The sequence below is a fragment of the Suncus etruscus genome, chromosome 6 (assembly GCF_024139225.1).
Source record: "Suncus etruscus isolate mSunEtr1 chromosome 6, mSunEtr1.pri.cur, whole genome shotgun sequence".
Classification (NCBI taxonomy): Eukaryota; Metazoa; Chordata; class Mammalia; order Eulipotyphla; family Soricidae; genus Suncus; species Suncus etruscus.
In genome coordinates this window covers 12,525,061-12,550,697 of record NC_064853.1, presented here as the reverse complement: position 1 = coordinate 12,550,697, position 25,637 = coordinate 12,525,061, and the positions used below count along the sequence as shown (strand labels likewise).

Below are 25,637 nucleotides of genomic sequence, written 5' to 3'. Positions count from 1 at the left end.
AGAAGTATGCCGGGAGATTCTGAGACTGTTCTGCACAGTATATATTGCTCAGAGAAAATTTTAGCTAAATGTTAGGAAGTTAATTAAGTACAGATGACCTTATAACAGTAGTTAAAATTGTGCCATGGTATTGTTTTATACATGTACTATATATTTACTAATTAATACTTTTCTTTAAGTAAAATATTTTCCAGTAATGATCTATTGATGTAAATATTTTAACTTTAAAATAAAAATATGTTTCTATGTTTTTGCTTAAATATATTAATGTGATGCTTTTAGGATTCCTTTCTGCTTTATTAGGAAGGACTAAGCATGTTAAATTGTTGTGTAGTATTATTTTCATAGAATTCTTAACAATAAGTTCTCTGGTTGTTGTTTGTTTTTGCTTCTGGATCCGGGGACCATATGGGACACCAGAGATTGAACTAGGTCCACCCTGGGTCAGCTGCGTGCAAGGCAAATGCCCGACTGCTGTGCTATCACTCTGGCCCCTCTCTGGTTGTTTTTATTGTGGGGAGGGCTTGTCTCTCAAGCAGTGCTCAGGATGCCTGGATTCCACTCCCAGAAGTACTGAGCCAACTGGGTTGGCTCCTAAAGTTGTGGAGTTACTCAGTGCCCTGTGGTGCCCAGGACCTACAGAGCCATCTTCGTGATGACTGGGAATCTCTAAGGCCACATCAGGATATTCTCAGTGTCCTTCCAAGACAGAATTTGTGGTGCTCTGAGGACTGATGTGATGCTAAGGCTCAACCTTAATTTTGTGCATTTGTTTTGCATGTGTTCCTGACCACAGAGAAACTTCCATACCCAACTCTGTGTTTTATTTGCAGTGTGACCTGTATATGTTTCTCACATAATGAGTTCTCAAATTATTAGAAGGTGGATAGTAGGTCTATATCTGCTCATTGAATGACGAATTCCTGATAGTATAGTATTATAGTTATATGAATGAAATAGAGAAGCTTGTAAATATATTCAAGGGAAAATGAGGTAACTATTTGAGAAGCATTGACTTGCATCATTTGTTTATCCAAATTGACAGGAGAGAAATCAGAGTCAAAATTGAGAACTAAAATTGCATGATGTTCCCTTAACCCATATCTAATTATATAGTGATTAGTCTTGTTTATACTTTTACCCGGTCACAGATTTGATGTCTTATTGTGATTGTGAGTAGGAAGGAGTTTTTGTACACACAAAAGTTGGCTTTTACAAGTTGTATTATTGTATTATTGTTACGATCTTGAAATGCTTCCTTACCAATTGGTATGTGTTTTCTTGAGCTACCTGATGGTCCCTGCTATCACGTGAAGTCAATTTCTCATAATTTAGGGACTGAAGGGATGAATTCTAGAATTGTGAGAATCTGACCTTGGCTGGTGTTGGTGATATATCCATTCCAGTATTACTCCTTCTCTATATAGTGTACCTTGCAAAGTTTGGTTTTACTTAAGGACATTTGGAAATAGCAGAATTGTTGCTTTGGGATAAGCATACAATTTTCTCTGGTATTTGGGCCAACTTGTCTACCTCTCTAAATTTTACAAGTTCTGTGCACAAAACATAATAAAACTCATCTTGTGATGATTAAATGTAGTGATTTCTATAATATGCCTAACAGTATAAAAGCATTTCTCAGATAATCTACACATTCTAGTCTCTTTTCTCTTGATCATTATTCAGTAATGAGAATTAAGAGCCACATCTCAAGTCTCAGTAACATTTTGTTGGATGTCAGTAGTCAAAAGGGAAATGGATAAGTTGGCAGTTATTCAGAGAATTTACATTGTGCAGTCAGCTAGCAACATAGATTAATAATTCATTCATAACATCTCTTTTGCTTCAATTACCTGTATTTTTTAAGGTAGGAGAGTATTAGTCACTAATTCAATTTAAAAAAATATATGCAACTAAAAGCAGTTCTATGCATCCACTAAAAGTACTTCCTTTGGAATGTTACTAATTATAAGAAATTGTGCTTCTGGTGGTGGGTGTGGTGTTGAAACAATATATGCATGAAGATATCATTAACAATGTTTAAATTGCAGAGGCTCAGTATAAGTGGAAGTGAAAACTTGGTGCACTTGGTTACAGAGAAATCTTCCTGAAAGGTTATTTGATTTAAAAGTGAAAATGCTGGCTTAAACTATCATCCATACCATCAACTTGTTATCAGTTTATAGAGGTGAGGAGTGTAGTCCACGATCACTTGAAAGAAAGAATTATACTGTCATTTAGACCACTGAAAATATGAAGCCAATCTTCATAGCTAGATTAGGAATTAGCTAACTTGTTTGTAAAAGATTGTCATGATGGATATTTTTTGACTGTGTGAGTTCTATAGTCTCTGTTTTACTATTTACCACTGATGCATGAATACTAAGTATATATGTGCTCCACTAAAATAATAAAAGGCAATTTATTTTCCTATTTGCCTTTCTAATCTAATCCAATCTAATCGAATCGAATCTTAGATTTGGTTTGCAAGATAGTTTGATGACTCATGTTCTAGACTAGTGGTGGATCCTGGGACATGATTCTTGCTCTGACAACTGCTTTGGATCTTATAATGAGGTGAGACTGACCTTGATCTAGACAAATGTGCTAACATCTAACAAATATGGGACTCTGTACAATAAAGACTGATTTTAAAGTTAGTGAAGGAATATAAACACATTTTAATTCAATAAATAGGAAAATATGTATGTACATTTAGCCCTGTTTTGGGAGAGCTCACTGTTAGAAGGAACTAGTAATTGCAAAAATGTCTGGAATATAGGGAAAGTTGATTGATTTACCATGGTTAAAAAAAGGGGCTTGAAAGTGTCTGAGTCCAAGATGTTGGGCTGACTTCTATCCTGTAATTTTCAGAGTGAGTTTCTTCATTCCACATAACCTTTAATAAATACACAATAGAGGTGGCTTTACCTACTTTACTGAGGTATAATGAGAGTAAAAATGTATATAATACATATAAGAGGCAAATCACTGATACTTAGCACTTACTTAATGCTAGTATGGTAGTCTATAAACTGAATAGTTTAGAATTGCTCATTTTTCATTCTTGGGAGCTCTTGGGGAACTTCATTATTAGCACTCAACATGGTGTAATTTCCACTGGCAGCTAGTTTCTTCTTTATTATCTGTGCATTTAAAAATATTAGTATTTTTCTCCCTCAGACTTACTTCACTCAGCATAATAGATTCCATATACATCCATGTATAGGAAAATTTCATGACTTCATCTCTTCTGATGGCTGCATAATATTCCATTGTATATATGTACCATAGTTTCTTTAGCCATTGATCTATTGAGGGGCATCTAGGCTGTTTCCAGAATCTGGCTATTGTAAACAATGCTGCAATGAATATAGGTGTGAGGAAGGGATTTTTGTATTGTATTTTTGTGTTCTTAGGATACATCCCTAGGAGTGGTATAGTTGGATCCTATGGGAGCTCAACTTTCAGCTTTTGGAGAAATCTCCATATAAGCACAGAATGGTCTCACTTATCTATGGATTTTGAGAAAAATGAAAAACACTTGTGTAATGATTCTCAGTGACAAAATAGAAGAGGACTGGAGGGTCCAGCTCCCGACATGAAGCTCACCACATTGTTTAGTGCAGTCACAGAAATAATTACACTGAGTACTGTCATAACAAAATGTGACTGAATGAGGGAAGGAGAAAGCCTGTCTAGAGTACAGGCCAGTGTGGGTGGGGAGGAAGGACACTTGGGATATTGGTCATGGGAATGTCGCACTGGTGAAGGATTTTATATATATAAATAAAAAAAAAGAAAAGAAAAGATAAGGCTTACCACAGGCGGTGTTCTTTACACTGACTGTATAGAAGAGGAGGTACAGTAAATGCTCCCCATATACACCTCAAACCAGGCCCTTTGCCTGGTCTGTACTATGAATGGGGGGGACTAAAAATAAAAAATATTAGTATTTTTAACATATATAACTTGGAAACCTTGATTTCGGTTGTTTTGTTTTATTTTTGTGCTATTCCCCACAGATGGTCATGTCTGACTTCTGGTTCTGTGTTCAGGGATCTCTTCTAACTGTGGTCTGGGGACCATATGTGATGCCAGAGATTGAACTGGAGTTAACTATCTGTACTATCTCTCCAACAGTTTACTGCAAGTATTTCTAGCTACTTTATCTGAATGTAAAAATAAATGTGGCACCGATGCAAAGAACTTGGAAGGCATCATTCTCATTTATACAAGAAAACAGCTGAATAGTTTTCCCTGAATCCATCAGAGAACTGATGTGACAGAAACAACCAAATCCAGAGCGACAGGTGAACATCAACGTAAGATTTGTTTATTGGAGCAGGAGCAGTGGGGTTCCTTAACTGGGGATTTTGAGGAATTTCTGGAAGCTTACTGTTGCAAAACAAAGTTGCAATTAGAAGATGACCTACACCAAATCCACTAGTTTCTCATCTTAAGGACCCAAAAGAATCTATTAGAATTAGTGCTGGGATACAACATAAACAGTACCCAGAGGGAAATTTTATTGCATAATATATGTGTATAGGTATGTGATAAGAAGAGTTAAGATAACTGAGTTCTAGCTTATAAAACTAGAAGAAAAAGATAAAATTTAAGACTGAAGCAAGCAAAAGAAAATCAATAAAAATTATAGTAAAAATAAGTGAAACTGAAAAAAGAAAATGAACAAAATCAAAAGTAGTATATTTGGGGGGCCGGGCGGTGGCGCTGGAGGTAAGGTGTCTGCCTTGCCTGCGCTAGCCTAGGACGGACCGCGGTTCGATCCCCCGGCGTCCCATATGGTCCCCCAAGAAGCCAGGAGCAACTTCTGAGCGCATAGCCAGGAGTAACCCCTGAGCGTCACAGGGTGTGGCCCAAAAACCAAAAAAAAAAAAAAAAAAAGTAGTATATTTGGGAAGATCCATCATATTGATACATATCTAGCTAGATTAACCAGGAAAAAATAAAAAAAAGACACAAATTACTACTTTCAAAAACGAGAAATTGCTACTCTTGATTCCCACAACCATATTAAATACTATATATGATAATTTAATTAAGTAAAATTAATCATGTAAAATTAATAAATAATTTGAGATCTATATTTTATTTAACTTATTAATTAAACACTTTTAAATTTGAGATCTATAATTTTTATTTAATGTCTATCAGTAGACATTAAAATATTAATAACTAACCTCCCAAAATACTTTTAGCCTAGACATTTTTACTGGTTAGTTTCATCAAACATTTAAAAAAAGATATAATACCATCTATTTACAGTCTATTTCAGAAATCTATTTTAGATTATAGAACTCCTTACTTTTTCTATAAAATCAACATTACCCTAATACTGAAACAAAACTGAGCAAAGATACTGCAAGAAAGGGAAAATAAAGCATGTGTGCTAGGTATGTATGTAAGGAAACTACAGAATTTTGATTACAGCAAAAATCAAGGAAAGGAAAAAATAAATCTATCTGAAAAGTTCAGGGATGAAATATTTACAATTATTATCTTGTACTTCTAAACTTGATCTAAAGCTCTACCACAACACAAAGACACATTTCCAGCAGTTTTTGTAAATATTGGCAGATAATTCTATTTTTTTCTATTGTCCTAATTCTAATTTTTTAAAAAAACTTTGGGCCATAACTATGGTGCTCCAGGGTTGCTCCTGGCTCTGCATTCAGAAATTACTCTTGGCAGGCTTGGGGGACCATATGGTATGCTGAGGTTCAAACTTGCAAGGTAAATGCCCTACTTGCTGAGTTATTGCTGTGGCTCCCAATTAAATGAAATTCTAGACACCAGACTAAAGAAGAGAAGGAGAAGAAAGTTGACAGATTCATAACTTACTAACTCCATAAGCTTACTACAAATACAGTTATTAAAATAGAATTATACTGGCCAAAGTAAACATATCTACATCAATGAAACAATATAGCCCAGAAAAATACTCACAAAATATAGTCAATACATCTTTGACAAGGATGCTTTCGATGGAGAATAGTTTCTTCAACAAATGATACTACAACAATTGTAAGTCTAATGTAAAGGAAAAAATCTGGACAGAGAGGTCTTACACCTTTCATAAAAATTCACTCAAAATGGATTCACAAATCTGAATGTAAACTACTGAACTTATGCTCTGTGTAAGACAGTATTAAGAGAGATCAGATACTTGGAGAAAACATTTTCAAAACATATATCTGATGATTCACTTGTATATAAAATACACAAGTAACCTAAATTATTCAATATATTAAACAAGCTGTCCAGTTAAAAATGGGTTTATAATCTGAACAGACAAGTTACCAAACAAAATATACTGAGGGCAAAAAAGTGCTTGAAAATATATTTATCATTCCCCATTAGAGAATTATAACTTAAAAATTATAATGAGATGCCACCACACACTTATTAGAATGGCAAAAATACAAAGAACTGACAATAGTAATTTTGGTAAGCATATAGAACTGTGGAGATTCTCATTTATTGCTTTCATTGCTGGTGGGAATGTAAAGTGGGAAGATACTTTTCAAGGCAATTTGTAGTTTTCTACAAAGCTGAATATACTGTCACCCAATCATTATGGTACTTGATTTTCACTTAGCTTATTATTGATATATGTACAAAAATCGCACTACATGTTTATAATATTAAAAATTACAAAAATTAGGGACCAAAATGGTAGCACAGCAGTAGGGTATTTGCACATGCAGCTGACCCAGGATGGACACAGGTTTGATCCTGGCATCCCATACGGTTCACCTTGGCAGGAGTGATTTCTGAATGCAAAGACTGAGCACCCCCAGGTATGTCCCCAAAACCAAAAATAAATTACCAAAAATTGGAAGCAACCAATATGTCCTTAGTAAATTATAGTATAGAGGTCTGGAATGATGATAGTACAGTAGATAGAGCATTTTCCTTGCATCTTTTGATCCTGGGAATCCTCTATTGTCCTGTGAGCCTTACAGGAGTGATCCCTGAACACAGAACCAGGAGTAAGTGCTGAGCATTTCTGGGAGTACCAACCCAGATAATAAATCAATTCTAACATATTCACACAATAGAATAATGTTGCAAGATAATAGAAGAGAAGTTATCAAGCCATGAAACATAGGAGAATCTTATTGCATAATGCTAAGTGAAAGAATCCCAGGTGAAAGGTAACATACACTAAAATTCCAATTAAATATTATAGAAAGAAGCAAAAGTCACAAACAGCAAAAGTTTAATGGTTTCCAGGGCATCAGGGCAAGAGTATTGAAAATCCTGGAATGAGATTTTATCACCCTCAGACTTAATTGGGGAAAAAGGAGGGGTAAGCAAATGACTATGATACAATATGATTGGTTCTAGACTTAGACTGCAGGTGAGAGAGACAACGAATTTCTCTCTCTTTGCAAGGGAGAAATAACACTAGAAGATGAAATTTATCTTGACTTCAAAGTTACATGGGTATCTTTCACTTAGATAAAGGTGGAAGAAATAATTTAGGAAGATGAGATTGCATAAACAGGATCATGATAAAGTGATATATTAATGATTGATTTTGTAGAGTATGTGAGAAAGTTTTGATGGAATTAGAGCTTAAGTGAAAGGTGAATATGTAGAGTTGAAAAGGTTCAAAGATCAGAACACAAAGAGGCTTGAAGGTGTGTGTGTGTGTGTGTGTGTGTGTGTGTGTGTGTGTGTGTGTGTGTGTGTGTGTGTGTGTGTAAGAAACCTCCCAAGTGATGGTCAGAAGGTCTAGAGCCCAACCCATGACTCTGCAAACACAGCCATTGTTTCAGTTCAAGGGTTCCCAGTGCTCATATTCTGAGGTGCCAAGGTATCCCAGGCCACACAGACAATGCTGGGGAGACTTTTTTTGTATTTATCTTTTACAAATTAAAGTCACTGGCTTTTCTGGTTTGTTTTTGTATTTTTAGTAAGGTAAAAGAGATAAGAGAAAGAGAAAGTTGGGAAATTTAGCCAAGAGACTTTCAGAATGAGGTGTGATATATATTGAAGTTTGGGCAGAGATACAGCTGTGGGAGTGGGGAGGAAAGGAAAATGTAAGTGATTTGGGGTAGAGTTAATGGGAATGAGGGTTTATGAAATGTGACATTGGGAATCTGGTGAAAATGAAAGTGAAAGGAGGAAAACCAGGAACACGTATTGTTTCTTTTTTTTTTTTTTTTTTTTTGGGTTTTTGGGCCACACCCGGCGGTGCTCAGCGGTTCTCCTGGCTGTCTGCTCAGAAATAGCTCCTGGCAGGCACGGGGGACCATATGGGACACCGGGATTTGAACCAACCACCTTTGGTGCTGGATCCGCTGCTTGCAAGGCAAACGCCGCTGTGCTATCTCTCCGGGCCCACGTATTGTTTCTTGCTTGTTCAATTGGTGAACAGTTATTTCACTAACAAGGACAAGATAATGGCAGGGAGGGGCAAGAAGAAAAATACAAAGGGAAAGATGGTGGGAAAGGTTTTAGAAGAAGTGAATTTAATGGCTATACTAGGTGGACATTATCTGTGAATAGAAAAATTGGATATTTTAATAACTATTATGGACATACTTTGTATCATAGTTTGGAGATTATAGAAGTACAGTTCCAATTAAATGATGGAATGAAAGATATGCCCAATCTAATAGTATGAGGAAAGTAATCAATATCAGTTTATTTTGAACTACTTATTTAGTTCTAAGAAATAATATCATGGAATCAAAGAATGGGAAGGAAAAGCCCGAGAGAAGGCAGAAAAGGAATAATCAGAAAAATAGGAGAATGAAAATAGACAGTTATTACAAATGAAACAGGATTTTGCCTGTAGGGAATGTTTGGTTAACAAAAAACAGACATTGCACAGTTTAATTATGATGAAGACTGAAAAAAGGCCTTTGGATAATTGGATTTGGTGACCACTGGTAAAAGGAGTAAACATAATTATCAGAATTAGTGTCAGAATACACTGGATTTAAGAATGAACTGGGAATGCTGAAGAGATGGAGAAGCATACATTGCTAGCATGCATTGCCAGACTTTCATTTAGCTGGCAGGTTCACATGACTTTATTTTTTATAGAGTGTTATATTCAGATTAATATTAGAGAATAAAATTAGATCATAAAATAGCATAGATTAGAGCTGAAGAAGAAAGGATAATAATAAATACTACTATAAGAATTTTTGTTAGTAGAAGAATGAGGCTGAAAGTTAATTGGGGTAAATAAGAAAAAAGAAAAGCTGTATAGTATGTGTTTCTTTTTAAGTTTTTTTTTTTGAGGGGGGCACATTCTTCTGTGCTCAGAGCTTACTCTTTACTCTGTGCTCAGGGATCACGCCTCATGGGTTCAGAGGACCACATGGGATGCTATAGATTGGATCTGATTTGGCTTTGTGCCCTACCCGAAGATTCTTTCTTAGTTGTTGAACACAAAAAACATGTAGATAAGGGAACTTGAAGGTGAGACCAGTAAGCTATTGATTGTAAACAGAATAAGGAGAACATGGTGGAAAAGATAAACTTCAGACAAGATTTGAAATCTCTTCTTTAGAGATATTTCAGTTCAACATAGAAAACAACACATTATGCTGTACATAAGAAATATAGGGCAATCTTATTCTTAAATGGAAAGCAGTGACTGCTAGGCATTAAAAGGCTGAGGCAGGACCTGAAAATCTGCCCCTTTAACTAGACCCCTAAAATTTTATGCTTGTATAACTCAATTGTGAATTGACAAAATAATAACTACAAAGATTAAAGGAAAAGTTGTTTATATCTTAAAGATGCTCTAGATCTCTTGTCAACTGCAGGTTCTCTTTAAGGCTTTTCCTATTTTTGCACTGTTTTCTGTTTGCGTGGCTCCCACCTCCATCTACCTATGGACAGTGATTGGGATGTGAGCAAGATGCTTCTATCTGGACATCTATTAACTTCTGTGTGGTGTTCCTCATGTTCACTTTTTCAACTTTCACCTCCATCAGGGAGAATCACATGTCAGGATACCTTTTGCTGCCTGAAAGGCTGGAAGCAATGTCAAAGGTTCTCATTTTAAAGGAAGAAAGAGGTTCCGCCATTGAAGCAATGGCTGAGAAGCCTTAAATAGGCCTTATTGCTCCCACAGATGGCCACAAGTTTTCTGTTGGATGAAGTTCTCAATAAAAATATTTTGTGATTTTGTGTTATCTTTCAACTGAAAAATCCCAAAGTCCTGTTTTAAAGATCAGAGTATCCCCAGATACTGAGCTCCAAATGTTATATATTCAACAAAAGCTGGTGTGAGGATAGAAAATGATGATACCCACATATGTTCGGCTTTCACCAGGCCTAACAACCCACCGAAACATGCAGACATTGAGTTTGTGACTTGTACAACAACCTTGCAACCTGCTGATGAACAAGGCACACAGTGAGATCATATCTAATATACATATAAGATTATGCTTCATCCCTTCCACTTCTCATTACTTATCTATTCTAGAAACAAGCAGGTAAAATATTTAGAAGAGGCTAAGTATAGGTTCTATAACTATAAGCTATTTATTTATTTATTTATTTATTTTGGGTCACACCTAGCTATGCTCAGGGGTTACTCCTTCCTGTCTCTGAGCTCAGAAATCACTGCTGGCAGGCATGTGGGACTATATGAGATGCTGGGATTCGAACCACTATTCGTCCTAGGTTGGCTGCGTGTAAGGCAAACACCCTACCAGTGTGCTATCTCTCCAGTCCCCTAGGAACTATTTATGCTAGTAACTAGATTCTATGATAATAATTAGGATAGTACTTTACTACATGGATAATGATTTCACTGTAATAATAGCAGACTGAAAATACACAATATTTGCTACATCAAATTATAAACTGCAATGCCCAGATTCCTTCCTGAATTTATTACAAGTTTATTACTACAAATTCCTTCCTGAATTTATTTAAATTTAACAATCTGTGAGTTAGGCAATATGCCACAAGGAAGCCAGTCAGCTGGGCACCTTTAATTCCTGTCCAGCGGGCTTGATTATAGAGAATGAGTCAAATGAACACAAGAGAACTGTTGGAGCTTTAGGGTCATCTGATAGCCATCAGTGAGCTGGCCATTTATTCAATATAGTGTCACTCCTCACTCCGGTTTCCAGGTTCCCAACATTCGAGTTTTTGTTTAAGTTGACAGGGACATTAAGAACAGTTAGTAAACACAGCAAGATTCAATGGATACCTTAAGGGAAGAGGTTGAGATAATTCACATTGCCGATCAGTAGACACCCTTAAAGCATAAGGTCAGGTTGTGACACATTCTTATTCTACTTTTGCTTATGTTGCCTTTCCACACTGAAAGTTTTTTTTTTTTCCACCCTTTCCTGAAAACATGTTTGCTTGCCTTCATCTGCTCTGTTCTATCCTGTGTCTTTCTTTGTTTACCTGCTTGCCTGGTAAGACCAAAACTGTTTTGGTGCTCAGGGCACGAGTCCAATCTTAAAAGTTTTATTAGAGAGATTCTTTCCAATAGAGCATTATTCCTTAAGTCAAGTAAAAGCGAACAAGCAAAAATATTTTAATTATGGCACAAAGTTGATTTGTACCAAAGGTTTCTTGATAGACCAAAAGTTCAATTTTAATGTTTGTTGGTTGACCTTTTTTGTTTTGTTTTGTTTTGTTTTTTTCAGCCACACCTGTTTGATGCTCAGGGTTTACTCCTGGCTAAGCGCTCAGAAATTGCCCCTGGCTTGGGGGGAGCATTTGGGATGCTGGGGGATCGAACTGCGGTCCTTCCTTGGCTAGCGCTTGCAAGGCAGACACCTTACCTCTAGTGCCACCTCACCGGCCCCGCAGTTGACCATTTTTGACTCCCTACATCCCCCTTTTCTTTTTGCTCCACATTTAAAAAGCTAAAAAAAATATGGTACTCAATCCTCAGTGTCTATAATGAAGTTCAAATTATAGAGTGCCCTACATTCTCTAGGAATGCTTATCCCCATCTAACCACCCTCCATTTCTACAACAGAGACGACCAGACCTATTACACCTCCCTCTCAACTTTGTTTCATCTTAAATGGAGCTTAAGTTCTTTATACAAAATCCTTTTTTTTAAATCCTTTTTTTTTGTTTTTGTTTTTGTTTTTGTTTTTGTTTTTGGGCCACACCCGGTGATGCTCAGGGGTTACTCCTGGCTATGCGCTCAGAAGTCACTCCTGGCTTGGGGGACCATATGGGACGCCGGGGGATCGAACCGCTGTCCGTCCTAGGCTAGCGCAGGCAAGGCAGGCACCTTACCTCTAGCGCCACCGCCCGGCCCCAAATCCTTTTTTTCTTAACCATTTATGCAGACAGCCATGAATTCCTAAATAGGTTGAAGGGTTGACATATTCCTCTTATTTTATCAATGTCATAGTTATTTTAGACAATATTTAAAGAAAAAATATGCTTCATTTAGTACCAAAAACTGAAAGCTAAACAAGATATTATCTTTTCTTTTTCTTTCTTTTTGATTTTTGGGTCAGGGGTTACTCCTGGCTTTGCATTCAGAAAATACTCCTGGCAGGAACAGGGGATCTAAGGGTCCCTTACGCACTGTGCTATCACTCCAACCCTATGATCTTTGCTTTTCTTTCAGTTTCTACAGCCTCATAAATGAATCAGATGTCAATGGTAAAATGACAAGATAATGTTCTGTATAGAGTAAAGGTAATTAATTGCCTTGTGTGTTACATACAAGATATTGTGTTTTTGGAGTGGTTTTCTGGGTTGTATAAAGCCATAAAAAAGGATGAAGTGGAGGGAATGTGTTCTAGTAACTACATAATGGAGAGAGCAGAGTGGGATGCAGCAGTCAAGAACCTTGAAGGTACATTGGATTTTATCCCAAGATGCTGGTGAGCTATTGAACAGTTTTATGAAATGCAATGCTAGTTTGAAGATACAAAGTGCTTGGAGGAAGATGCTTCAGTGTCCTTCAAGTCAGCTACAATGATGGATGAGTCACAGAAAAGGCCAGGAAAATGATTAGAAAACTTTTCTCAGGAGCTGGTTTCAGATGATGGAAAGGATAGAAATATCTTTTTTTCCCCACTCATGTGTGTGTGTGTGTGTGTGTGTGTGTGTGTGTGTGTGTGTGTGTGTGTGTGTGTGTGTGTGCCTGCATACGCATTTGGTCAGATATTGATAATAAGAGATTTTATAATACAAAAATGTAAGGCAAAAGATTTTCTCTAAGAACCTATAGAAAGGAACCTAATCCTGGTGTTAATTTGATTTTTTGCCTAGTGAGAACATGTTGGCCTTCTCATCTGCTCTCTAGTGTTCAGCCGGCCATGACAAAGTACCCTGAACTCGGTGGTCTGTAAAAAACAGACATTTATTTTCATGGTTTTGTAGGATGGAACTCTAAATGAGGTTGCCATCCTGATTTTTTTCTCATGAGAATAATCTTTTGGTTCATAAACTGCCAGTCTTTCATGTGTCCTCATGTGTCAGAAGAAAAAGCCTGCTCATCTCTTTGGTCTACTATGAAGCAATAACTGCATGACTTCATTACCTCGCAAAAGCCCAGACAATTTGGGATTAGAATTTCAACATTGCTATTTTTAGGAGGGGGTTCATATCTCTCTCCAAATATATTTAAATAATAAAAATACAGGCAAGAAATAATAATTATGGCTAAAAATAAAATACTGAAAGATATATCTCAATCATCTAAAAATTCACTTTCTAAATATAATATCCATTCATTACAACATACCCAGAGTTGTAGGCTTCCATAAAGTGTTTCTGAAGTTGATGTAAAGAAACATGATATGCAAATAAGAAATGATTGAAGACACTAGAACCTAAGATCTGGTCTACACGTAGAACTGAGCTTATCAAGGGCTGTGGTTTGGAGAATGGGCATTGGGGAGGGATTATTTGGCACCTTATAAGGAAACAGAGAATCGTATGGCCCCTGGCCAGCCATAAGTGTGCTACTCTTCCTTTAAGGGTGAAGACACCAGTTACTAGAAGCCCAGCCCTTGTAACTGCTGCAGGATGGTAGGGGTGGGTATATAAAGTCCAGAATGAAGTGCTGGGTAAAGAGAAGAGACCCTGCCTCTGGCTCCCTCAGATGGATTGCTCCTGCTGGATGGTCACTGCTGAATTGCTGGAGAAACTCTACTGGACTCCTGACTCCTACTGTCTTTTGCTGCACCTCTACTGTTCTGGGCCTAACATTAACAGTGCCCTGAGATAATGGTGAAGAGAATTTAGATATTTTAGTGAATATTTTAGACAAATATTTTAGTGGATGGTGTGGGGTTAGAATAATGTATGAATGAATCCCTACCATAATAGTATTACGAATTTTTGTCTGCTTTCTAAAATAAAGTTGAAGGGAGGTATCCAGTGATCTTTGGAGGATGTGATGAGAAAGTATATAAATAATAGCTAAGGACATAATTTTAGCTTGTGGTCACCTAAGAGTAAAGACATTAGTTTGATTAGAAGCACTAGGCAAGGGAAAACAAAAATTGAAGTCAAAAGTGTATTGGTTCTAAATGAAAATTAGGAAAGTGACATACATATCAGTGCAATAAAATCATAAGGAATAAATAGATGACACATTTGAAACCTTTTCTCTTTTTTCCTTTACAGGATTCATAACTGATAAAAAATTTAAACAAATATGCTCTGACATTGAATATAGGTTATCTGAGTGATGTTATTAAAAGACGAAGACAACATCAAATCAGCAGGGAGGAGGAGGTGGTGCTAGAAGTTGGTAAAGTTTGATATAAGAGAGCCTACCAGGGATAGTGCTATAAACTGCGGTGCAATCATTTATATAGAAAATAAGTGCCTCTTGTAGAAACAGATTGTAAGTGGGAGGCAAATGGGTATTGGTAGAGGGAAGTGGACACTGGTGAAGAGATTGGTACTGAAGCATTGTATGCCTGAAACCCATCATGGATAAAATTTTAATTTAACAGTGACAAAATAGAAAAATTAAAACAAGACAGATGGAACCATATACTCTCCAAGCATCATTATTTTTAAGAGATAAAATTTGAAAATATGTAGCTGGGGAGTTTTGATAAATTGCCTCTAAAACACAGCAAGTGCAGATCTAAAACCAAAAAACAAATTGGAAAAAATATCTCCAGTCCTGAAATGAACCAGAAGAAGAACAGTAGATGAAATGGAAGCCTTTAGTGCTGGCTGAGCCCTAAGAGTGGGCACAGAATCTGCAGATAACCTTGAAAACTCTCAACTAGGGTCTCATGTTCACAGTTTATTGCCAGAAATTGTGGCACTGGAAAGACTGCGCTACAAACACTGTCTTACCTTTCTGAGGCTAATGCATGCCTAGAAGTGGGTAAAAGGAATTACTAATAGAGGAGTTAGACTTTGATAAGTCAAGGGAGTCCTGTAATCTCAGCAAAAATTTTACAGTATGAGAAATTGAAGGAACTTGTAAAACTTCTCAGCACATTGCCAAGAACATTTTCTCAAGGAGAAAGGCATGAGACATAATAAACAGGAGGGTCTCCCAGAGTCCTTTCCTAGTTATACAGCATGTGTGAGGAATTTTATTTCAGGAGAGCTCTGGTAGCAGTTTAATAATGTCTCTTGTGCCCCATAAAGTGTTTAACGGTTATAAAAGCTGGTCAACAAACAAACAAACATACTGGTCCTAGATGTCAGCATTTAGTAACATATTCTCTATCCTTAATCTACCCATCATCCTAAACTAATTTATTATGCAGGATTCACGTTTTATTCTCGGATAGTGGTCTAGTTGAGACTCTGTAACAAAGGCACATAAATGTAGTCATAACTAAATAAGGCAATGTTTGAAGTCAAAACGTATTCAAGATAATCAATTCATGAAAAAATGATAATCTTAAGGGATGGTTTCTTTTTTTTTTTTTTTTTTTTATTTTTTTTTTTAATTTTTTTTTTATTTAAACACCTTGATTACATACATGATTGTGTTTGGGTTTCAGTCATAAAAGGAACACCACCCATCACCAGTGCAACATTCCCATCACCCAAGTCCCAAATCACCCTCCTCCCCACCCAACCCCCGCCTGTACCCTAAACAGGCTCTACATTTCCCTCATACATTCTCAATATTAGGACAGTTCAAAATGTAGTTATTTCTCTAACTAAACTCATCACGCTTTGTGGTGAGCTTCCTGAGGTGAGCCGGAACTTCCAGCTCTTTTCTCTTTTGTGTCTGAAAATTATTATTACAAGGGTGTCTTTCATTTTTCTTAAAACCCATAGATGAGTGAGACCATTCTGCGTTTTTCACTCTCTCTCTGACTTATTTCACTCAGCATAATAGATTCCATGTACATCCATGTATAGGAAAATTTTCATGACTTCATCTCTCCTGACAGCTGCATAATATTCCATTGTGTATATGTACCACAGTTTCTTTAGCCATTCATCTGTTGAAGGGCATCTTGGTTGTTTCCAGAGTCTTGCTATGGTAAATAGAGCTGCAATGAATATAGGTGTAAGGAAGGGGTTTTTGTATTGTATTTTTGTGTTCCTAGGGTATATTCCTAGGAGTGGTATAGCTGGATCGTAATGGAGCTCGATTTCCAGTTTTTGGAGGAATCTCCATAACGCTTTCCATAAAGGTTGAACTAGACAGCATTCCCACCAGCAGTGGATAAGAGTTCCCTTTCTCTCCACATCCCCGCCAACACTGTTTATTCTCATTCTTTGTGATGTGTGCCATTCTCTGGGGTGTGAGGTGGTATCTCATCGTTGTTTTGATTTGCATCTCCCTGATGATTAGTGATGTGGAACATTTTTTTCATGTGTCTTTTGGCCATGCGTATTTCTTCTTTGTCAAAGTGTCTGTTCATTTCTTCTCCCCATTTTTTGATGGGGTTAGATGTTTTTTTCTTGTAAAGTTCTGTCAGTGCCTTGTATATTTTGGAGATTAGCCCCTTATCTGATGGGTATTGGGTGAATAGTTTCTCCCACTCAGTGGGGGGCTCTTGTATCCTGGGCACTATTTCCTTTGAGGTGCAGAAGCTTCTCAGCTTAATATATTCCCATCTGTTAATCTCTGCTTTCACTTGCTTGGAGAGTGCAGTTTCCTCCTTGAAGATGCCTGTAATGTCCTGGAGTGTTTTGCCTATGTGCTGTTCTATATATCTTATGGTTTTGGGGCTGATATCGAGGTCTTTAATCCATTTGGATTTTACCTTTGTACATGATGTTAGCTGGGGGTCTAAGTTTAATTTTTTTGCAAGTGGCTATCCAATTGTGCCAACACCACTTGTTGAAGAGGCTTTCCCTGCTCCATTTAGGATTTCCTGATCCTTTATCAAAAATTAGATGGTTGTATCTCTGGGGAACATTGTCTGAGTATTCAAGCCTATTCCACTGATCTGAGGACCTATCCTTATTCAATACCATGCTGTTTTGATAACTGTTGCTTTGTAGTACAGTTTAAAGTTGGGAAAGTAATTCCTCCCATATTCTTTTTCCCAATGATTGCTTTAGCTATTCGAGGGTGTTTATTGTTCCAAATGAATTTCAAAAGTGTCTGATCCACTTCTTTGAGAATGTCATGGGTATCTTTAGAGGGATGGCATTAAATCTGTATAATGCCTTGGGGAGTATTGACATTTTGATGATGTTAATCCTGCCAATCCATGAGCAGGGTATGTGTTTCCATTTCCGTGTGTCCTCTCTTATTTCTTGGAGCAGAGTTTTATAGTTTTCTTTGTATAGGTCCTTCACATATTTAGTCAAGTTGATTCCAAGATATTTGAGTTTGTGTGGTACTATTGAGAATGGGGTTGTTTTCTTAATGTCCATTTCTTCTTTATTACTGTTGGTGTATAGAAAGGCCATTGATTTTTGTGTGTTAATTTTGTAGCCTGCCACCTTGCTATATGAGTCTATTGTTTCTAGAAGCTTTTTGATAGAGTCTTTAGGGTTTTCTAAGTAGAGTATCATGTCATCTGCAAACAGTGAGAGCTTGACTTCTTCCTTTCCTATCTGGATTCCCTTGATATCCTTTTCTTGCCTAATCGCTATAGCAAGTACTTCCAGTGCTATGTTGAATAGGAGTGGTGAGAGAGGACAGCCTTGTCTTGTGCCAGAATTTAGAGGGAAGGCTTTCAGTTTTTCTCCATTGAGGATAATATTTGCCACTGGCTTGTGGTAGATGGCCTTCACTATATTGAGAAAGGTTCCCTCCATTCCCATCTTGCTGAGAGTTTTGATCAAGAATGGGTGTTGGACCTTATCAAAATGCTTTCTCTGCATCTATTGATATGATCATGTGGTTTTTATTTTTTCTTGTTATTGATGTTGTGTATTATGTTGATAGATTTACGGATGTTAAACCAGCCTTGCATTCCTGGGATGAAACCTACTTGATCGTAGTGGATGATCTTCTTAATGAGGCATTGAATCCTATTTGCCAGGATTTTGTTGAGGATCTTTGCATCTGCATTCATCAGTGATATTGGTCTGTAATTTTCTTTTTTGGTAGCGTCTCTGTCTGGTTTAGGTATCAAGGTGATGTTGGCTTCATAAAAGCTATTTGGAAGTGTTTCTGTTTGTTCAATTTCATGAAAGAGTCTTGCCAGATTGGCAGTAGTTCCTCTTGGAAAGTTTGATAGAATTCATTAGTGAATCCATCTGGACCTGGGCTTTTGTTTTTCGGCAGACATTTGATTACTGTTTTAATTTCATCAATGGTGATGGGGGTGTTTAGATATGCTACATCCTCTTCCTTCAACCGTGGAAGATTATAAGAGTCCAAGAATTTATCCATTTCTTCCAGGTTCTCATTTTTAGTGGCGTAGAGTTTTTCAAAGTAGTTTCTGATTACCCTTTGAATCTCTGTCATATCAGTAGTGATCTCTCCTTTTTCATTCCTGATACGAGTTATCAAGTTTCTCTCTCTCTCTTTCTTTGTTAGGTTTGCCAGTGGTCTATCAATCTTGTTTATTTTTTCAAAGAACCAACTTCTGCTTTCGTTGATCTTTCGGATTGTTTTTTGAGTTTCCACTTCGTTGATTTCTGCTCTCAGCTTTGTTATTTCCTTCTGTCTTCCTGTTCTTGGGTCCTTTTGTTGAGCATTTTCTAGTTCTATTAGCTGTGTCATTAAGCTACTCAGGTAAGCTCCTTCTTCCTTCCTGATGTGTGCTTGCAAAGCTATAAATTTTCCTCTCAGTACTGCTTTTGCTGTGTCCCATAAGTTCTGAGAGTTTGTGTCTTTATTGTCATTTGTTTCCAGGAACCTTTTTATTTCCTCCTTGATTTCATCTCGGACCCACTGGTTATTGAGCATGAGGCTGTTTAACTTCCAGGTGTTAAAGTGTTTCTTCTGAGTCCCTTTGGAGTTCACAAATAATTTCAGAGCCTTGTGGTCAGCGATGGTAGTCTGCAAAATTTCTATCCTCTTGATCTTATGGAGGTATGTTTTATGTGCCAGCATGTAGTCTATCCTGGAGAATGTCCCATGTACATTGGAGAAGAATGTGTATCCAGGTTTCTGGGGATGGAGTGTCCTATATATATCCACTAGGCCTTTTTCTTCCATTTCTCTCCTCAGGTCTAGTATATTCTTGTTGGGTTTCAGTCTGGTTGACCTGTCCAGTGTTGACAAAGCCATGTTAAGGTCCCCCACAATTATTGTGTTGTTGTTGATATTATTTTTAAGATTTGTCAACAGTTGTATTAAATATTTTGCTGGCCCCTCATTCGGTGCATATATGTTTAGGAGAGTGAATTCTTCCTGCTCTACGTACCCCTTGATTAATATAAAATGTCCGTCTTTGTCCCTTACAACCTTCCTGAGTATAAAGTTTGCATTATCTGATATTAGTATGGCCACTCCAGCTTTTTTATGGGTGTTGTTTGCTTGGATAACTTTTCTCCAGCCTTTTATTTTGAGTCTATGTTTGTTCTGACTATTCAGGTGCGTTTCTTGTAGGCAGCAGAAGGTTGGATTGAGTTTTTTGATCCATTTAGCCACTCTGTGTCTCTTAACTGGTGCATTTAGTCCATTGACGTTGAGAGAAAGAATTGTCCTGGGATTTAACGCCATCTTTATTTCAAAATTTGGTGTGTCTTTTGGGTAGTCTTGTCTTAGATTAGGTCTTTCAGTTTTTCTCTTAAGACTGGTTTTGTGTCTATGAAGTTTCTGAGCTGTTTTTTGTCTGTGAAACCATGTATTCTTCCATCAAACCGGAAAGTGAGTTTTGCTGGGTATAGTATTCTGGGTGAAGCATTCATTTCATTCAGTCTTGTCACAATATCCCACCACTGCTTTCTGGCATTGAGCGTTTCTGGTGACAGGTCTGCTGTAAATCTCAGGGAAGCTTGCTTGAACATGATTTCCCCTTTTGATCTTGCTGTTTTCAGAATTCTGTCTCTATCTGTGGGATTTGTCATTGTGACTAGGATGTGTCTTGGGGTGGTTTTTCTGGGGTCTCTTTTGGTTGGTACTCTTCGGGCATGCAGGATTTGATCACATATATTCTTTAGCTCTGGAAGTTTCTCTTTAATGATGTTCTTGACCATTGATTCTTCCTGGAAATTTTCTTCCTGGGTCTCTGGGACTCCAATGATTCTTAAGTTGTTTCTGTTGATCTTATCATAAACTTCTATTTTCGTCTGTTCCCATTCTTTGACTAATTTTTCCATTGTCTGCTCATTTGCTTTAAGTTTTTTGTCCAATCTCTCCTGCTGTATGGAATTGTTATGTATCTCATCTTCCACAGCACCAAGTCTATTCTCAGCTTCTGATACCCTGTCCCAGAGCTTATCCATTTTGTCATTCACTTCGTTTACTGAGTTTTTCAGGCCTGTTAGTTGACATGTTATTTCAGTTTGGAGTTTTGTCATTTCTGCCTTCATATTTTCTTGGTTCTTATTAGTGTTCTATTCAACTCGATCCATGGTTTCTTGGAGTCTGTTGAGCACCTTCCATATTGCTAGTCTAAAGTCCTTATCTGAGAGGTTGATTAGTTGTTCAGTCATTATCTGGTCCTCAGAATTGTCATCTTCATTCTCTATGTCTGATGCTGGCCTGCGCTGTTTCCCCATTGTCACATTTGTATTGTGGGTTTTTCTACGTGTTGTAGTGGTATTCATTGTCTATATGATGTAGGCAGCACACTCCTCTGGCTCCTCCCTTTCTGGATGGGCTGACTTGCCTCTAAGGGAGGGGAGTCCTCCGTGGATGAAGCCTCACACTGGGTCAAATCTTAGGCCCGAGCATGCAACAGAGAAGACAGTCCAGAGAGAAATGTTTGCTTCTGTGATATAGCGCCGTTCTTAGTGTGATTTTTCCTTCTTGTTGCAATGGAGTTCTTTCCTTAGAAAGAGTGCACGGCCGCGTAGCGAAGCGGAGCGGCCGTGCTCCTCTGAGCCTCTTTTTGCCCCACTCGCAAGAGTTTCACGCAAGAGGACAGTAGACAGACATAGACAGGTCACACTCACAGTCTTTCACAGCTGAGCCCCACTGGGCCGGTGTACTTTCTCGGATTTTCCCCGCCTGGTGTCACACACAGGGAGCCAGCTTTTGCAAAGGATAGCCGGTTTTTATGCTCTGAAGTCCCTCCCTGAAAATGGCGTCTGGGCGAGCGAGGTTTCTGGAGGCTCTTTTTTCCCCACTCGCAAGAGTTTCACGCAAGAGGACAGTAGACAGACATAGACAGGTCACACTCACAGTCTTTCACAGCTGAGCCCCACTGGGCCGGTGTACTTTCGCGGATTTTCCCCGCCTCAGGGATGGTTTCTTATTGCTGTTGTTGGCATACCCCACACTAAGCCATAGTAGTTACTAGATCAAGTTTGGGATATTGGGTTCATATATATTCACCATCATTTTTTTGGCCTGCTTTTTCTCAAGATCATTGAACAGACTTTAAGATAGCCAAGTACAATTTGCCTAGCATTACTGGCTGAGCCAGCCATGGTGTTCTCAGGACATTTGCAGTGGAGTCTTTCCTCTAGGCATACATATGCACAAAAAATAATAATTTCTTTACTTGGCACCCAGTTCTAGGTTGCATCCTCATGTTTATTACCACGTGTTTTGTATATGTTATTTCCCAGTCTTGTTTGTCTCTGTCAGCTCACTCCTTAGTCTATCTAAGTCCCCCTCAACTCACTTTTTTATTTGCCTTAACTCCCACATTTGGTGACACTGGTACATAGCATAGATCCTATGTTCAGTTCACATTATATGTGGTACCCCATTCATGACTGAATCTTGGTAATTTCCCTTTATTCCCTTCCAATAAACCATAGGAAATTCTCTATATTTAGATGTGAAATGAGAGCGAGAATTTGCTGTACCCATGACAGTTATATAGGGTTTGTCACATAGATTCATGCAACTCTCTTATATACTTTGAACTGCCCCAAATAGACATAACCACATTATCATAACAGAACGTGATGAATTGCTGCTAGGGTTATATGATAAGCTGACTATATTAGTATCTGTGGTATACTCTATATAATTAAAATGGCTTCTGAAAAATAACACCTCGACTTACAATATTTGTTGAGGTCTGTTATATCAATATTTCCATCATAGTTTATTTCAGGCTGTCACAGTGATGTCACAAGTGTGACTAAAGCTGTGAAGGGCTGTGTTGGCATAAACTCTGTGTCCAGCAAGTCAATTCCAGAGGAATTCTTGTCACATGTTCATTGGATGACACTTGTTTCATGATTTAGAAAGTGTTTACTTGCTGAGACCATCCCTGGCAGTGTTACAGATTCTATGTGTTGTCAGGAATTTGATTCTAGGACTCTCACATGTAAAATTTTTACTCTAACCCTCTGAGTGATCTCTCTGGTTCCAAAAAATATATTAAAAGTTTCCAAGTGTGGGTGGGCAGGAGGGAGACTTGGGACATTGGTGATGGGAATGTTGCACTGGTGATGGGTGGTGTTCTTTACATGACTGAAACCCAAACACAATCATGTATGTAATCAAGGTGTTTAAATAAAAAAAAAGTTTCCAAGTGTACATAATTCTAAAGTAACAGGTGTGTTTTGGCATGACGTTTACCACTAATGTTTAATATTATCCATCACCATAGAATAATTAACCTCTTCTCAGAGGTTCCATAACTTGACTCTCAGTTTCTAATGGGGCTGAAAGGCATACTAGGAATGATTTTTAATAATTTATAGTTCTCTGATACAGATTTCATAGCTTTTCTGAAGAACCCTAGGAATGTTCATTTTACATATACGTTTTGTTACCAAAAATCCTTCAGTCTGTGAGGAATAGGATACTAAGCCTGGAACTTCCTTTGATTTGACCTTCACTAAACATATTTCTATATTATCTGGTAATGGATCTTAGCAATATTCTCCAGGTATTGTTTCTCAAAACCACAGATCTGTCAAACATACCATCATTTTTTATATTCTATGCGATGAAAGGTAGTAAGTTTCCTTTTGACATAAACTCCTGAAAATGTCTGAAACTGAACTCGTAGGAACTTTTCTTAGGTGACAGACTCCTAAATCTTTACTGCTTTTGTCTTTCATTGGAACAATTTGTCTTTAAAAGGCATCCAGAATTCTTGCTACTTCCTCCTCGTCAATTACAATGAACATGAAGTCATCAAACTATTACATCAGTGTGAGGATCTACAGAATATACAGATGGCAAAAGTCTCTCTGTCAATGCTACGGCAAGAATTAACAAATTAACACAAACCTGGCAAAAGCCTTTGAATGCACATTCTTTCTGATCTGTCTTCTAGGAAAGAGTGAGAAGAAATCACTATTAGCTTAATGGTGATATTTCCAGTAGTAATCTCTTCTAATAAATAAATATATTCTAGACAACATATGTACTCCAGCATTTACAATTGAGAAGCTGTATGCTTAATCTGCAAAAATATAAAATTATGTAGTCCACCTAGTTTTTGCAAAGGTATTAAAAATAGTAATAATAAAATGAGTCTCACCAGGGGCCATCATTTTTATATATTTTAAGATTTTAAGGATGATAAATAATGCTTGGGAGGTCCAAGGGCCCTTTCCTTTGATTCTTGACCAAATAAATTTGGGTTTAACTGAAGTTAATGAATGCAAATTATGCACCATAACCCTGGACTGTCTTATTGGCTTCATGGATTACATTCGTATTTGACAGTCCTTCCTTAGAAAGTCCTTTCCTTTTTTAACCTGAAAATATGACTTTATTTTTAAAGTCAGGTTATCACTGCAGATAGAGTTAGGCAAAATAAAGGATCATATTAGAATAAAATGAACTCTTTATTGAGAATTTTATTCTTATCCTGATAAGAAGAGGGAAATTTATACATAAAGGGAAGGGAACTAAGAGAAAACAGAAGGAATCAGAGACAGAAAGGATATGGCTACAAGCCATTAAGGAACTCCCTAAAGCTGGGAGAGAAAAGAAGAAACTCTATCTTAAAGCTTTCAAAGGACACAGGGCCCACCCAGATACACATTATTAAAACTTAGAATCTTCAGAATTTTAGACTTAATATACATATTTTCCTTAGGACCTGTGGTAAATCACAGGTCTTCCATGTGGGTTTGAAGTCCATCACAGAAAAATATTGTTTCCCCAATACAAAGGTGATGACAGCAAGTTCAGAATCTTCCTTTGGACTTTTATATTACAAAACATTACAGTTTAAGGAACAGAATTAGGGTTCTGTTGGTTGTTGAGTACTTTAATTCCGATTGTATTTTTATATATATTTTATATATTTTGATGTACATCTTGAATACATACTAATATGTACAAGTGTATATATGCATATATGATACAGTAAATCCAACTATATATGAGTACAATTCCAATATTTCATCTGATATCCATATCCTCTACTCCTTTCCCCTTCTTCTCTTTGTTGTCATTGTTGTAGTGACTAGAGGGTCTCACACACTTAATAGTGCTTGCATGTTTTAAGTTGAGGTGCTTGTTGGTAGGTCACCCTTTTGTTGTAGTGCTCACACATATCTTGGTTATGGGGGCAGCAGGGCATACATGTTGCTGCATGTGGTACTGCAACCTTAACTGCAGTTCTCACTACATACTTGCTTGTGTATTGGAACTGGGGATTCTAAACAATAGAACCTCTAGAATCATATTCCAGCATGTGGGGTGATACTGGAGGTCAAATTTGTGACCTTGTGATTGTAAGACACTCTATTTCAGAGTCCTACACATGTCTCTGCTCTTAAAGGGGCTGTCATAATGGTATTCAGGATATTTGACTTTTAGTATTAGTCCATATTCAACAGTTTTGAGAGATTTCAATCATCTTCAGAGCAAGCAGAGGTCTTGTAGGATCTTGCCTTTATCTGATGCATTCTGGATGAGAGAAGTAAACCAGTGATCATAATTATTTAATGGTTGACAACGTCAGTTCTTGATTTCTCTCTCTTCCAGTTTCTCCCACATGTGTGAGTTTGTGCCTTTTTTTTGACATGTCCATCCTTTTTGCCTCTAGGAGAAAATGTTCTATGAGTCATTTCCTTACATCTCTGTGGGACAGCCTGATTCATTTGATCTTGCTGCAGGTGTTCAGAAGTCTTTGTGAATACTTTGTGGGTACTCTTTCTTTGTGGGTACTTGTTTCCATGTACTCTTCTTCCTGAAATCCTTCATC

General features: G+C 37.4%; 1 protein-coding gene and 1 non-coding gene across 2 annotated transcripts in view; both read left to right on the top strand.

Annotated features, from left to right (window-relative positions):
- Window positions 1–25,637, top strand: part of PDE4B (phosphodiesterase 4B) — a 508,742-nt gene that overhangs the window by 6,614 nt on the left and 476,491 nt on the right.
- LOC126012640 (small nucleolar RNA SNORA51) lies at window positions 3,811–3,937 on the top strand. The gene has a single exon (XR_007497087.1). It is a non-coding gene; the product is annotated as a small nucleolar RNA SNORA51 (small nucleolar RNA).